This window comes from Elephantulus edwardii, unplaced genomic scaffold (assembly GCF_000299155.1).
Source record: "Elephantulus edwardii isolate Elephantulus edwardi_28Jun2011 unplaced genomic scaffold, EleEdw1.0 scaffold00064, whole genome shotgun sequence".
Taxonomy (NCBI): Eukaryota; Metazoa; Chordata; class Mammalia; order Macroscelidea; family Macroscelididae; genus Elephantulus; species Elephantulus edwardii.
In genome coordinates, this window is record NW_006399814.1 from 12,449,106 (window position 1) to 12,461,935 (window position 12,830).

The window sequence follows — 12,830 nt, forward strand, 5'->3', positions numbered from 1 at the left end:
AAGAAAAGAAAACCCAGGGGGGGGAAAAAAGAATGAATGAGTGAAAATGAAAATCAACTTTACTGTAAACTTTCGTTAAAATACCAATAAAAAATAGAACTTTAAAAAAAAAAAAAGAAAACAAAAATCTCACAACCAGTCCAACAAGCAACAACATGATCAATGGACAAAGGATTAAAGTTGTCAAGAATTTACTTTTGTTTGGATCCAAATCAAACCCATGAGAGTGTCATTCAAGAATCAAAGAACTTATTATATTGGACAAATCAACTGTGAAAGACTTCTTTAAAGTGCTGGAGCGCAAGGATATCACTTTAAAGACTAAGGTGCATCTGAACCAATCCCCATGATATTTTCAGTTGTTTCATATGCATATAAAAGTTGGACAATGAATAAAGAAGACTGAAGAAGAATTGATGCATTTGAATTGTGGTGTTGGCAAGAATATTGAATATACCTTGGGCTGCCAAAAGAACATATTTGTCTTGGAAAAAGTGTGTCCTGCATTGTCCTCTCCTCAGAGGCAAAGACAGTGACCATAAAATACTTTGACATATTATCAGGAAGGACTAGTTCTTGGAAAAGGACATCATGCTTAGAAAAATGGAGAGTTGATGCAAAACCCTTTAACAAGATGTCCTGATGCAGTAACTGCAGCAATGGGCTAAAATAAAGTGGCAATGGTAAAAATAGTGCAGGATTAGGCTAGGTGTTAATATAGTGTAGAATCCTTATGTGTCAGAGTGTACTTGAGGATGACAACATAGTGTGATACCACCTCTGGTCTGTCTCTCACACTGTGGTGGCTGGTGTGTTGCTGTGATGCTGAAAGCTATACCACCAATATCTCAAATATCAACAGACTCACTCATGGTCCACAGACTTCAGCAGAGAACAGTACCTTAATGTGAAATATTGTATAAGTGTTTTATCATTGTTACTCAGGTCTACTTTGAGCTGGGGTGTTGGAGAAGAGTATTGAATATGGACTGTTAAGAGAATGAACAGGTTCGTCCTAGAGAGGTAAAACCAGGCTGCTCCTTGGAGGCAAGGATTCTGAAGCTTCGTCTGACATACTTTGGACATGTTGCAAGGAGGGACCAGTCCTTGAAGAGGGACATCATGTTTCGGAGGGTGGAGGGACAGCGCAGGAGAGGAAAACGCTCCATGAGATGGACTGATTCAGTGACTGGGGTAATGGGGGTAGGTGTGTCGGAGACAATTGGCACAGGATAGAGCAAGGTTTGCGGCTCTTGTACACAGACAGGGTCACTATGAGTTGCAGGCGGCTTGACAGCACATAACAAGAACAATTCAGATCTCTTAGCTTTCTTGGCTTAGAATAGGTGAATTTGTTTATTTGCTGCTTAATCAGATGCCAACATATGACATTGAGGCAACAGTGATCTTGTTAAATGTCTAACTAAAAACAGTAAAGTCTGTCCCATATTGACTTTGAGTGAGGGTTCCTGCTTGTCACACTTTTATTTTCTGAATAGGATTTTCTGGATTGTAGGTATCCAGTGATTAGCATGTGGTCTATCTCCCCGTCTCTCCTAAAAGTAAGGATGATTCTAAAATCAGAAGTCCTCACCTCCTCCAGAGGGAGCCTATAGTCCAGAATTTTCAGAGCCTGGAGTCCATCTGGCCTGTTCAGAGAGGACACACCACTTGCTTAGTCCACGATGGGACTAAACCATTGTATGGAAATGGAGAAGTAGTTCAGCAATGCTTTTGTTCTAAATCCTAGATGAGCTGTGTAATGAATAACTCCATAGTCAGGACGTTTCACAACCAAGCCCCAGATTATATATACACATTCCTAGGCAGTATTTACTCTTGGGTGTTTCCTTTGACCAATTTCTTTATGACTGTCTATTACTACTCTGAACAGTATTATTACAATGTTAAAAGCATCTGATGCCTCATAGAAAGCTTTTAAGACAAGACATTATGGAATAATCTTATAGTCTTATAGATAGATCTTATAGATAGATGTTTGGTAGACTTGAGTTAGTCAAATTGGTTCTTTTAATTGGTTCCTTTAATATGACTCTACCCTCCAAATAGAATGTCAGATGCTATAAAAGTATTTTATTGAAACTGTGTTTAAAATAATGGGAGTCCTGTGGTTCTTTAAAATACTTTTTAATTTCTGTTTAAAACCATCTAGTTGGGGAGCTCTGGTGGCATAAAAGAAGCTGTGCTGTGATTCCAAAGGCATTTAGATGGAATTTGCTAGCTCCTCTGTGGGAGACGGATGGGCAGTCTCCTCCCATGCAAGTTAGTGCCTCTGGAAACCCACAAGAAGGTCAGTTCTGACTCCCCAGTACCCAACAACAACAACAACAGTATAATAGTTAGGGGTGGCCTAGGCTGTAGAGAGTTTGCTACTAACCCGAAGGTCACAACTCCCTGGTAGTTCAAATCCATTAATTAAAATCTTTCTCAAGAGAAAGAAGGGTAATCTCTGTTCAATTTACAGCCACAGAAACCTGCTGGAAGGTCAGCTACCGGGTGGTTCCAACTCAGAAGCCTGGAGGTTTTTGACATCATCATTGAACCCAGATTAGCATTAGCTTGACAGAATTGGAATTACTGTCTTTATTCCTGCTTTACTGAGAAGTGTTTGTGGTTTGTATGTGGTGGTTTGGTGGCTCAGTTTTCAAAGAAAGTGGGATTCTTGTTCTTAGGTTGAAATCGAGTTGAGTATGACTCATAGTGACCTATGAACAACAGATCTGTGCCCGGTCCTGTCCTGTGCCGTCCTCATCATCACTCACATTCTTGAGCCCATTGTTAAAGTCATTGTTGTCACTCTGTCTCCACCTTTCCAAGCATGATGTCCGTCTCCAAGGAATAGCCTTTTCTAGCAACATGCCCAAAGTATGTAAGATGAAGCTTCGCCATTCTTCCTCTAAAGTGAGGGTTGTGGTTGTTATTTATCATCGAGTCAGATCCGACCCATTCCTGACCCTCTGGTGGGTTTTCAGAGGCATTTAATCATACGGTAGAAGATTGACTATCTTTCTCCAGGGTAGCAGCTGGTGGGTTCAAACTACGTGCCTTGGGCATTGCAGTGCAACTTCTTGCCACTAGGCGACCAGAGGGGGATTGTAGTTGTTACGTGCTGTCGACTCTCCTGCGACTCATAACAACTTTATGTACAGCAGCTCTGAACGGTGCCCTATTCTGAGCCAGTCTCACTGACTCCAACACACCTACCCTCATTACTCCAGTTACTCTATAAATCCTTCTCATCTGGGGTCTTCCTCTCCTGTGCTGTCCCCCCAACACTTCCAATCATGATGTATTTTTCCAAGGACTAGTAATTGCAAAGACCATGGCCTGGAACAGGCACACCTTAGTCCCTAGGCTGAGATCGTTGCTTTTCAGTACTCTGGAAAGGTCCCTGGCAGCAGATTTTCCCAGTGCAATTCGTCTTTTGATTTCCTGACTGTTGGTTCCAAGAGTGTTGATTGTGGAGCCAAGCAAACTAATTGTTAACAACCTCAATCTCTTCTCCGTCCATCATGGTGCTAACAATTGGCCCAGTGGTGAGAATCTTTGTCTTCTTGATGTTGAGTTTCAATCCATATTGAAGACTACATATAGTCCTTAACCTTCTACAACATACGCTTCAGGTCTTCCTCAGTTTCAACAAGCAAGGTTATGCCATTTGTTGATGAGTCTTCCTCCAATCCTGATTGCCAAATTCCTTATCATAAAGCCCATGTTCCCAAATTATCCGTTTTGCATATAGATTGAAAAAGTAGCTTTTCCCCCCCAAGATACTGTGAGAACTCACTGAGTTAAACACACACAGATGCTTTCATACACTATGTGGGATTGTAAAATGGTACTACCACTCTGGAAGGCAGTGTGACATTTCTTCATAAAGCTAGACATAGAAATTCCATATGACCCAGCTATTCCACTGCTAGAAATATATCTTGAACGAATTAGAACTGAGACACAAAGATTTTACACCAACCTTCATAGCAGTGTTCTTCACCATCACTAGAACATAGAAACAGCTCAAATGTCCAATCACAATCTAATGGATTGAGAAATGTGGTACATTCACATGATGGAATACTACAAAACACTCGGTAGCAACAATTTAAAAAATTATTATGATGAGTGAACTAACTCAGTTTTATAAAGATAAATACTGGATAGGATCATTACTATAAAAGCAAAAGGATAAATAATAAAACATACATGGAAATCCAAGAGGGAAGGGGTGGGAGCAGAGGGGGGAAATCATATGGTTGCACAATTTTGTGGGTGGATAGAGGGGTGGGTAAAGGAAATGGGAAAGATCCAGCAGGGATCTAGAAAGAGAGGGTAATGGGGGCACAGTTCAGCAGTGACTGCTTTTACAAAACATAATGAATGTGAATACTTGTATGAAATACAATGTGAATGAAGGATACTGTGAAACACAATATATATGAGCTTTGTATGCAAACCAATACAAAATTTTTAAAGGTAAAAAAACAACAACAAAACACACATACAGACATGGTGGTTCATATTGATGACATTTAACTCTTGGCAGAACCTGTAGAATTCTCATGGGGTCAAGTCAGAACCAACTCGTAACTGACTTCCCAGCTGGGTTTCCCAAAGTTGTAAATCACATGGGAGAAGATGGCCATCCTTTATCCACCGAGCTACTCTTTGAATCCACAGATTCAAACCTTTGGGTCAACAGTCAGCTCCCTATGACTACGCCACCAGGGCTCCCTGGGTCTTTAAGGATTCAGAACTGTGATTTTATTTTAGTTCTGATCTCTAAGTTGTCTGGTTTGTCTCATTTATTAATTAAATAATTGAGTCTCACTTCTCTTTTCATTGCAGTAATAAATCTTGCCCCACTCTTTCTCTGGGACTGGGGGGAGAGCGCTCTCTGTTTTTATCACATGCTGCTTGTGAAATTTTGAGAGTATCTGTGCCTGGATCTTCATTTATTTAGAAATGAAGTTGACATGGGTGACAAATTACAGCAATTATCTGCTCTGTGTGTGTAATGTTTCATTAGATACAAGAGTAAACATGACATTTAGAATTTTAAGAGAGAACTGTTTTACACAACCCTTATTGTGATTGGAAAGAGAATTGCTTTCTGAGGACACAGCATCACTTTGTAGAACCATGCCGTGTCAAGGGACAGATACCAATATTGCGTATAATTACATTCCATTCTGGGAAAATCAAATCTGTACCAGAAGTTCTCTTTCTATTTCGAAGATTCATTGGCTTTCACAGCCACTGTGCATTAGTAAGGCAGGAAAGATGATTTGACAGGCATGGTTGTGTTCTGATTTTAGAAGGATGACTTGATGGGCAGATTCAGAAGTCATGGAGCCTGAAGCTTTGAAATTGAGGATACTTTTTAAGAGAAAGAGTTAAAATTGCAAATACAAACTTGCTAAGGTAATTAATTAGCCTGGGAAAGAGAAGGACCCTGAAGCAGAAGCAGCTCTGACTTCTCATTAAATGTGCCCTGTGCTGGTAGGATTGCTAGTCAGGCTTCTGTGGCAGTGCAAGTGGGTTATAGCAGAGGCAGTGACAGTTGTTTTGTTAATTGAACTGGTCCATTTTGAAATATGTTGAGGAAGCATTTGTATAAATGAGCCCAGACTCTAGTGGAATTGTCATGAATGGAAGGAATACATCTGATGACTGGCTTAGTGAGTTGATGTTGTCTGGTATTCATTATTTTTCATTTAGAAGAAGGATTGTGTGGGATGTGGGTAGGAATCACCTTGCTGCATTTTGAAGAATAAAATGAAACTTTACTTTTTTAAACAATTGAATCTGGCTTTGTTTCCACCACAACAATAAAATCTTGTATTTTCTGGATACAATTATCTATTTGTCAAAGTCAGGGACTTTCTTTCAAGTATTTATTTTTCTTGATCTTCCCATTATTTTTGAGGTTATTCATAATCTTTTATTCCCCCTTGAAACAGTTTCATCTTTTTAGCTACATGACATAATTTTCTTTCCACTTTTCTGCTCTCCTGATAAGGTAGGTGTCTTTTGTGTCTTTTCATCTATTTATGTCAGCATTTAGATTCTGTGTGTGTGTGTGTGTGTGTGTGTGTGTGTGTGTGTGTACCGTCAAATCAGATCTGACTGGTACAGGAGGAGATTGTCCCTCCTTTTCCTGGCAGAGCATCTGGTGGATTTGAACCTTGTGCCTCTGGGATTGTAGTTGCAGCTCCTTGCCACTAGGCCACCAGAGCTCCCCTTGCATTTAGATTCTTAATTAAACCCTCCACGCTTCCCTATTTGCTTGAGAGAAGTTATTGACAACTATTTCAGAGGTATTTAAGGGTATTTTTCCAATGTCAGTCACATTTATTACAGCCCCAGTCTCCACATTTTTACTAAATATTTTATTACTTTGCTGGGTTTTTAAGTTTGTTATGTGTAACTTCTTCCCTTTTGTTGTTTCTAAAGGTGATACCAACAGTTTCCCTGACTTCAACATGGAATCTACTTTATTTATTTATAGTTTGCATGCATCTGGTAGCTATTCATAAATCAGTTTACTTGATTTGTTTTTTATCACTTTTGTCCTTTTTCCATATCTGATCACATTTCCATTAACCATCTTTGTTCAGACTCCAAAACCTTCTTGCCTAGAGTATTATTTTGCCCTTGTAACTAGTTTTGTTTCCTTCTGGTCTAATAATCTTACATCTAATTTGTTTCTGTCAAGTTCATCTTCTAAAGTGATCGCTTTTGATAGGTCATTTCTAAGAGACTTTAATGACATTCCATTGTATTCTTCTTTTCAGCTTTTTCATTCTTTAAAATATTTATAATTTTTTCTATCATTTTCTAAAGCCTGTTTTTTCAGCATCACCTTTTGTTGTTGTTGTTGTTGTTGTTAAGTGCCATCGAGTCACAGGCGACTCATAGTGACCCTATGAAGGAGAGTCCTCGACGTTTGGGTGCCTTTCATCCTCTCTCCAGGCTCATAGGGTTTTTGCTACTATGAAATATATTACTCCGTTCCAGTCATGTTACCTTATTCCCAATCTACACACACCTACACACACACAAACACACATGAGCGTGCATACAACACACACACACACACACACACACACACACACACAAATCTCAACTCTTATCTTTTTTTTACACTTTCCCTCTGGCCTGAAATTTCTATTACATTTTATTCTTTCCCAATTGAATTAATCCTTCATAGTTCAGCCGATGTTGACTATCTTGTATGACATGCCTAGGCGGAATAAGGTCTGCAGGTTCTAGATTCCCATGTTTTAAACTGCTTTTACTATGTTTTATGTCTTCTGTGATGTTCAGCTCACTGCCGTCAAGTTGATTCTCACTCGTGGGGAACCTCCAACAGGTTTCCAAGGTTGTAAATCTTAATAGGAGGAGACTGCCCATCTTCCTCCCTCAGAGCAGAGTGCCATGGTCCTTCGGTTAGCATTGCACGGACTGCACTGCTGGAGCTACTTTGTGTAACGCTTTGTTGTTGTTAGAGTCCATCAAGTCGACCAGGACCCATAGCAGCCCTATGAGGACCAAAGCTATACCCTATCCTTTCCTGTGCCATCCGTACCATCTACGGTATGCTTGAACCCATTCTTTCAGTCACTGTGTATTCATAATTCTTTTCTTAGTAAATTTTTTCAGTTTTCATTATCATTTTAACCAGTTCACAGAAAATTCAGATTTGCATTCATTCATTGTTGCACATTTTACCCTCTCTCCCTCCCTTCCCCCTCCCCAAGCTGACTTTTTCTCACTATTTTATTTACAAAATTATAATACAAATTTGAATAAATTCTTTCACTTTCTCTCACCTCCCCTGCCCCCGCATTAAATTGTACAATCCAATGATTAATCCCCCCTCCCTCTGCTTCCAGCCTCTCCCACCCCTCCTGGATCATTATACTCATTTTACAACAATGGTTTTATAGAATATTTATCCTTCTGTGACTGAGTTCACTCAGCAATAATGCTCTCCAGTCCCTCCCAAGTTAGATAATGATTTACAAAGTTATTGCCCCTGCGTGCTGCATCGTATTCAATTGTGTGAATATACCATACTTTCTCAAGCCATTCGTTTGTGGTTAGATATTTGGGCTGTTTCCATGTTCTTGCAATGATATATTCATAATTTTTTCTGCTAAGATTTAGTAGCAGACCAGTTATTAGAAGTTTCAAGTCAACATTGTCCCAAATACTTGATTTGCTGTATAATCCCATGATTTCATACAGCAACAGTCCCTCCTTTGTTCAGTTCTCTCACTTCTCTATGTTCCTTGAGTTCAGTGGTTCACTGAAAGGTCTCTCAGAGACTTAGACCCATCAGGGGAATGACTCATTTAACTATAGGTTTGCAGGATGGTTTTGCAGAGACGAGTGAGCAATGTGGACTATCAGTTGCAAAGTAGCTGAAAAGGCAGACATCCCAGTGTTTCAGACCAAGGGTAAAGTAATTTTATAATTATTAATAATGAGACAAACAGCCAGGAATAAAATAGAACAGAGAACATAAAACAGGGGACCAGCAGTTCTCAATTGAAGACCCCAAATCATGTTTCTCTGTGTATTTATTGATAATCTGGGGAAGCAAATAATAAAAGGAATTCCATGTAAATGAAGCCAAATTTTTCTCCATTGTCAACCTAATGCTCTAGCTCAGGAAGTATTTCACAGGTAGTAACACTCCCTCTGTAGGGGGGCCCTAGCTGTCTCTTGTCTGCAGGGAACAAACAGCTCATTTTCTGGGATTTGCCACAAGAGAAATACTAACTTATAAATCTGTAATTCCTTCAATTCCTGAACAAGGGTTTTATATAATACTTGGTATAAAATTTGGCTTCCCATATCCCAGAATAAGAGCCAACATTGAAGTCACATGAGCTTATTATATAAGGGGCCTTGTAACACAACTTAATCCTCTTTCCTTAATGCAATAAATTCTTCAGCACAATATAACAGTTAATCAGTGGCTAGGAAAAATATTTTGAATGATAAACTTTTGGCACCACAGACTGTGTCAATCCATCTTGTTGAGGTTCTTCTCTTTCGATGACCCTCCACCTTACAAAGCATGATGTCTTTCTCCATCAACCCACTGCTCTTAACATGTCCAAAGTCTGTGAGATAAAGTTTGTCCAGCCTTGACTCCAAGGAGCACCCTGGTTGCATTTTCCCCAAGACATACTTATTTGTTCAGTGCTCTTCTCCAGCATCAAAATTTGAAGGTATGGATGATTCTTCTATCATCCTTAGTCATTGTCCAACTTTCAGATTCATAGCAAGTAACTGAAAAGACCATGTATTGGATCAGGTGCACCCTAGTCTTGAAATTGACATAATTGTTCCTTAGAACTTTGGAGAGGTCCTTGATAGCAGATTTTCCCAGTGGGATGTTGTCATTATTGTTATGTGATGTCGAGTTGCTTGCAACTCATAGCAACCGTATGTACAATAGCCTGCCCTATTCTAAGCTAGTCTCACTGATTCTGATACTCTATCAATTCATCTCATATCATACAGGGTCTTCCTCTCACCTCTCACCTCCCTCCACCTTTCTGAACATGATGTTCTTTTCCAAGGACCCATCCTTCCTGCGCACATGCCCAAAGTATGTGAGATGGAGCTTCGAAATCCTAACCTCCATGGAGAAACATCGTTTCACCATCTCCAAGACCTATGTATTTTCCTGGCAGTCCATGGTTTGTTCAAGACTCTTCTCCAGCACCACAACTCAAAGGCATCAATTCTTCTTCTGTTGTCCTTAGTCATTATCCAGCTCTCTGATGAATAGTAAGTAATTGCAAAGACTATGGTCTGGATCAGGCACACCTTATTCTCTAGGCTGACATCGTTGCTTCTCAGTACTCTGCAAAAGTCCCTGACAGCAGATTTACCTAATGTTATTCACCTTTTGATTTCCTGACTGTTGGTGCCAAAGGTGTTGATTGTGGAGCAATATTTATATAGTCAGTGAACAGAGTGCTAAATATTAAAAAGGAGGTAAAACACAGTATAAACAGTAGAAAATATGGTAGTTTAGGAGAAGTAGAGATTATTTTGCATCTATCTATCTATCACTATCTATTTATCAATCATTGCTGTCAAGTCAAAACAAAGTCATAGCTGACCTCCAGGCTTTCTGAAGCTGTAAGTCACATTGGAGGAGACTGTCCGTACTCCCACGGGGCAGCTGGTGGACTTGAACTGCATATAGCAAATATATATATTCATATAAATTATATGGGGTGATATATGTGCTAGATATTCTGAAAAACTGTCTAGGTATAAAACCTCTAACCACAGGCCAAAAGATACTGGTAGCTCTTTGCTGTTGTTGTTTTGTGCTGTTGAGTCAACTATGACTCATAGTAACCCTGTGAACAGTGACTGAACTTTGCCCTATTCTGAGCCAGCCTCACATCTGTCACACAGCTGACCCCATTTCCACAGTCACTATGTCAACAGGTAACTCAGGATAAAAGAGACTAAGGCCCAAGTTTAAAAATCATGTTAGACTTGCATATAAAGTTGAGATCTTTCAAAAAAAGTGATGTTATAGTAGGTTCACAGCAGAATACTATGCAATGTTAAAGAACAACAAAGAATCTATGAACACCACATAACAGATGAAACTGGAGGGTATTACAGTGAGTAAAATAAGTCAATTACGAACAAATATTGTATGAGTCCACTACTATAAAAGGTTATGGCCTTTCTAGGAAGATGGCGCCGAAAGTGAAGAAGGAAGCCCCTGCCCCTCCCAAAACTGAAGCCAAAGCAAAGGCATTGAAGGCCAAGAAGGCAGTCCTGAAGGGCGTCCACAGCCAAAAAAAAAAGATCCTCACGTCACCCACGTTCCAGCGGCCTAAAGCGCTGAGACTCCGACGGCAGCCCAAATACCCCCGGAAGAGCGCTCCCAGGAGAAAAGCTTGACCACTATGCCATCATCAAATTTCCCCTGACCACACTGAGTCAGCCATGAAGATTGACGATAACAACACACTGGTGTTCACTGCGGATTTAAAGACCAACAAGCACCAATAAACAAGCTCTAAAGAAGCTCTATGACATTGATGTGGCCAAGGTTGAATAGGCTTGATGGAGAGAAGAAGGCCTATGTTCGACTTGCTCCTGACTATGATGCTTTGGATGTTGCCAACAAAATTAAAATCATCTAAACTCAGTCCAGCTGACGAATTCTAAATACAAATTTTTCACACACACACACACACACACACACACACACACACTGGAAAGGTTTACACAGAGAAAGAAATTAGACAGTTCCCAAGAATGGGGAGGGAAGAGAGAGAAGAAACATCACTAACTAGATAAGAGATACTACAGTGAAGGGAAAGGCAATATGAAAAAAGAGATGACTATTATATTATTAGGGAGCTCTGGTGGCCTAATGGCAAGAAGTGTGCTGCAATCTCAAAGGTACGCAGTTTGAATCCACCAGCTGCCCTGCGGGACAAGGATGAGCAATCTCTTCCTGTGTATTTACTGCCTCTGAAAACCCAGTGGAGGGTCAGCTATGATTCAATTCCAACTCAATGGCACACAAAACCAACAAGAGTATTACTAAGGAAAAAGAACAACCAGAGAGGTATAAAAGAGTTACATAAAACAAAGGTAAATAACTGTTACATATATAACCTGGCATTATCAATAATAGTCATTGACCTTCAGGGAGATACAGAGACTGGCAGGTAAGAAGAACTGGTAAGAGTAAGTGAATATAACAATACATACATTCATATAGCTTTGGGAGATGTTCTTTCTACAAAAGTATTTCTATGTGCTGTAAGTGGTGGTGTTGTTTTTGTCCACTGTGAGTCAGAGCAAGCTCAGAGCTGACCCTCCTGTGGTTTTCAGAGATAGTGTATCACACAGGAGGAGAGTGCCCATCTTTCTCCCTAGAAGACACCAGTGAATTCAAACTCCAGAGAGGTGCAACTCTCTACAGACCGCACCTGTAGAGCAAATGGGCAAAGCTATGGGAATGTCTTAGAAAACACCTTGTAGGGATGAGTAACTGGGCCTGGGGCCTCATTACTTAAGGACCATCAAGGTCAATCGGCATGACAAAAACAATGTTCTACATTCCATTTTGGCATCTAGTGACAGAGGTCTTACAAGCTTGTGTGCTTTGTTGAAGGTACAACAATAGGCCATTTCCCATCCTGACCAAAGATGAGTGAAGAAAATCAAAGACTAACAGTCCAAAGGACTAATGGTGATTGTGAACTTGGGTCTACAATCTTGAGGTCAGAAGAACTAGCTGGTCTCTCACAACCACCACTGACTCTCTAAAAAAAGATTATAGTGTAAGGTCCCTGACAGAGTAAGTGAAGATGTAGAAAAAATTTAAAACCACAAAACAGATGAGGTTTCATGATCTGACAGATACTTTTCAAACTCCTGAGACTATGTCTTTAGTAACATTTTGAGCCTAGAATTTAAATCACTACCTGCCTGTTGTTTGACTGGACTCAACTTCCAGCCAAGTAATCCCTCACTCACTGATGGTCACTGAGTCAGAACTGATTCATGGCTGACCTTCCTGTGGATTTCTGAGTCTTCTCTCTGACCTTTCTCTCAGTTATGCATGTCCCTTCTTAGCCATGCACACTAAAGCCCCATCGAAAGTGCAGCATTTGCTCAGAGGTCAAGGTCATCCAGGAAGAGTGCAAATGGTCATTGCAAAGACAGAAGAGGAAGAAAAGACCAAAATGGATGTCAGAAGATACTCTGAAAATGGCACTGGAGCGCAGAGAAGCCAAAGCACA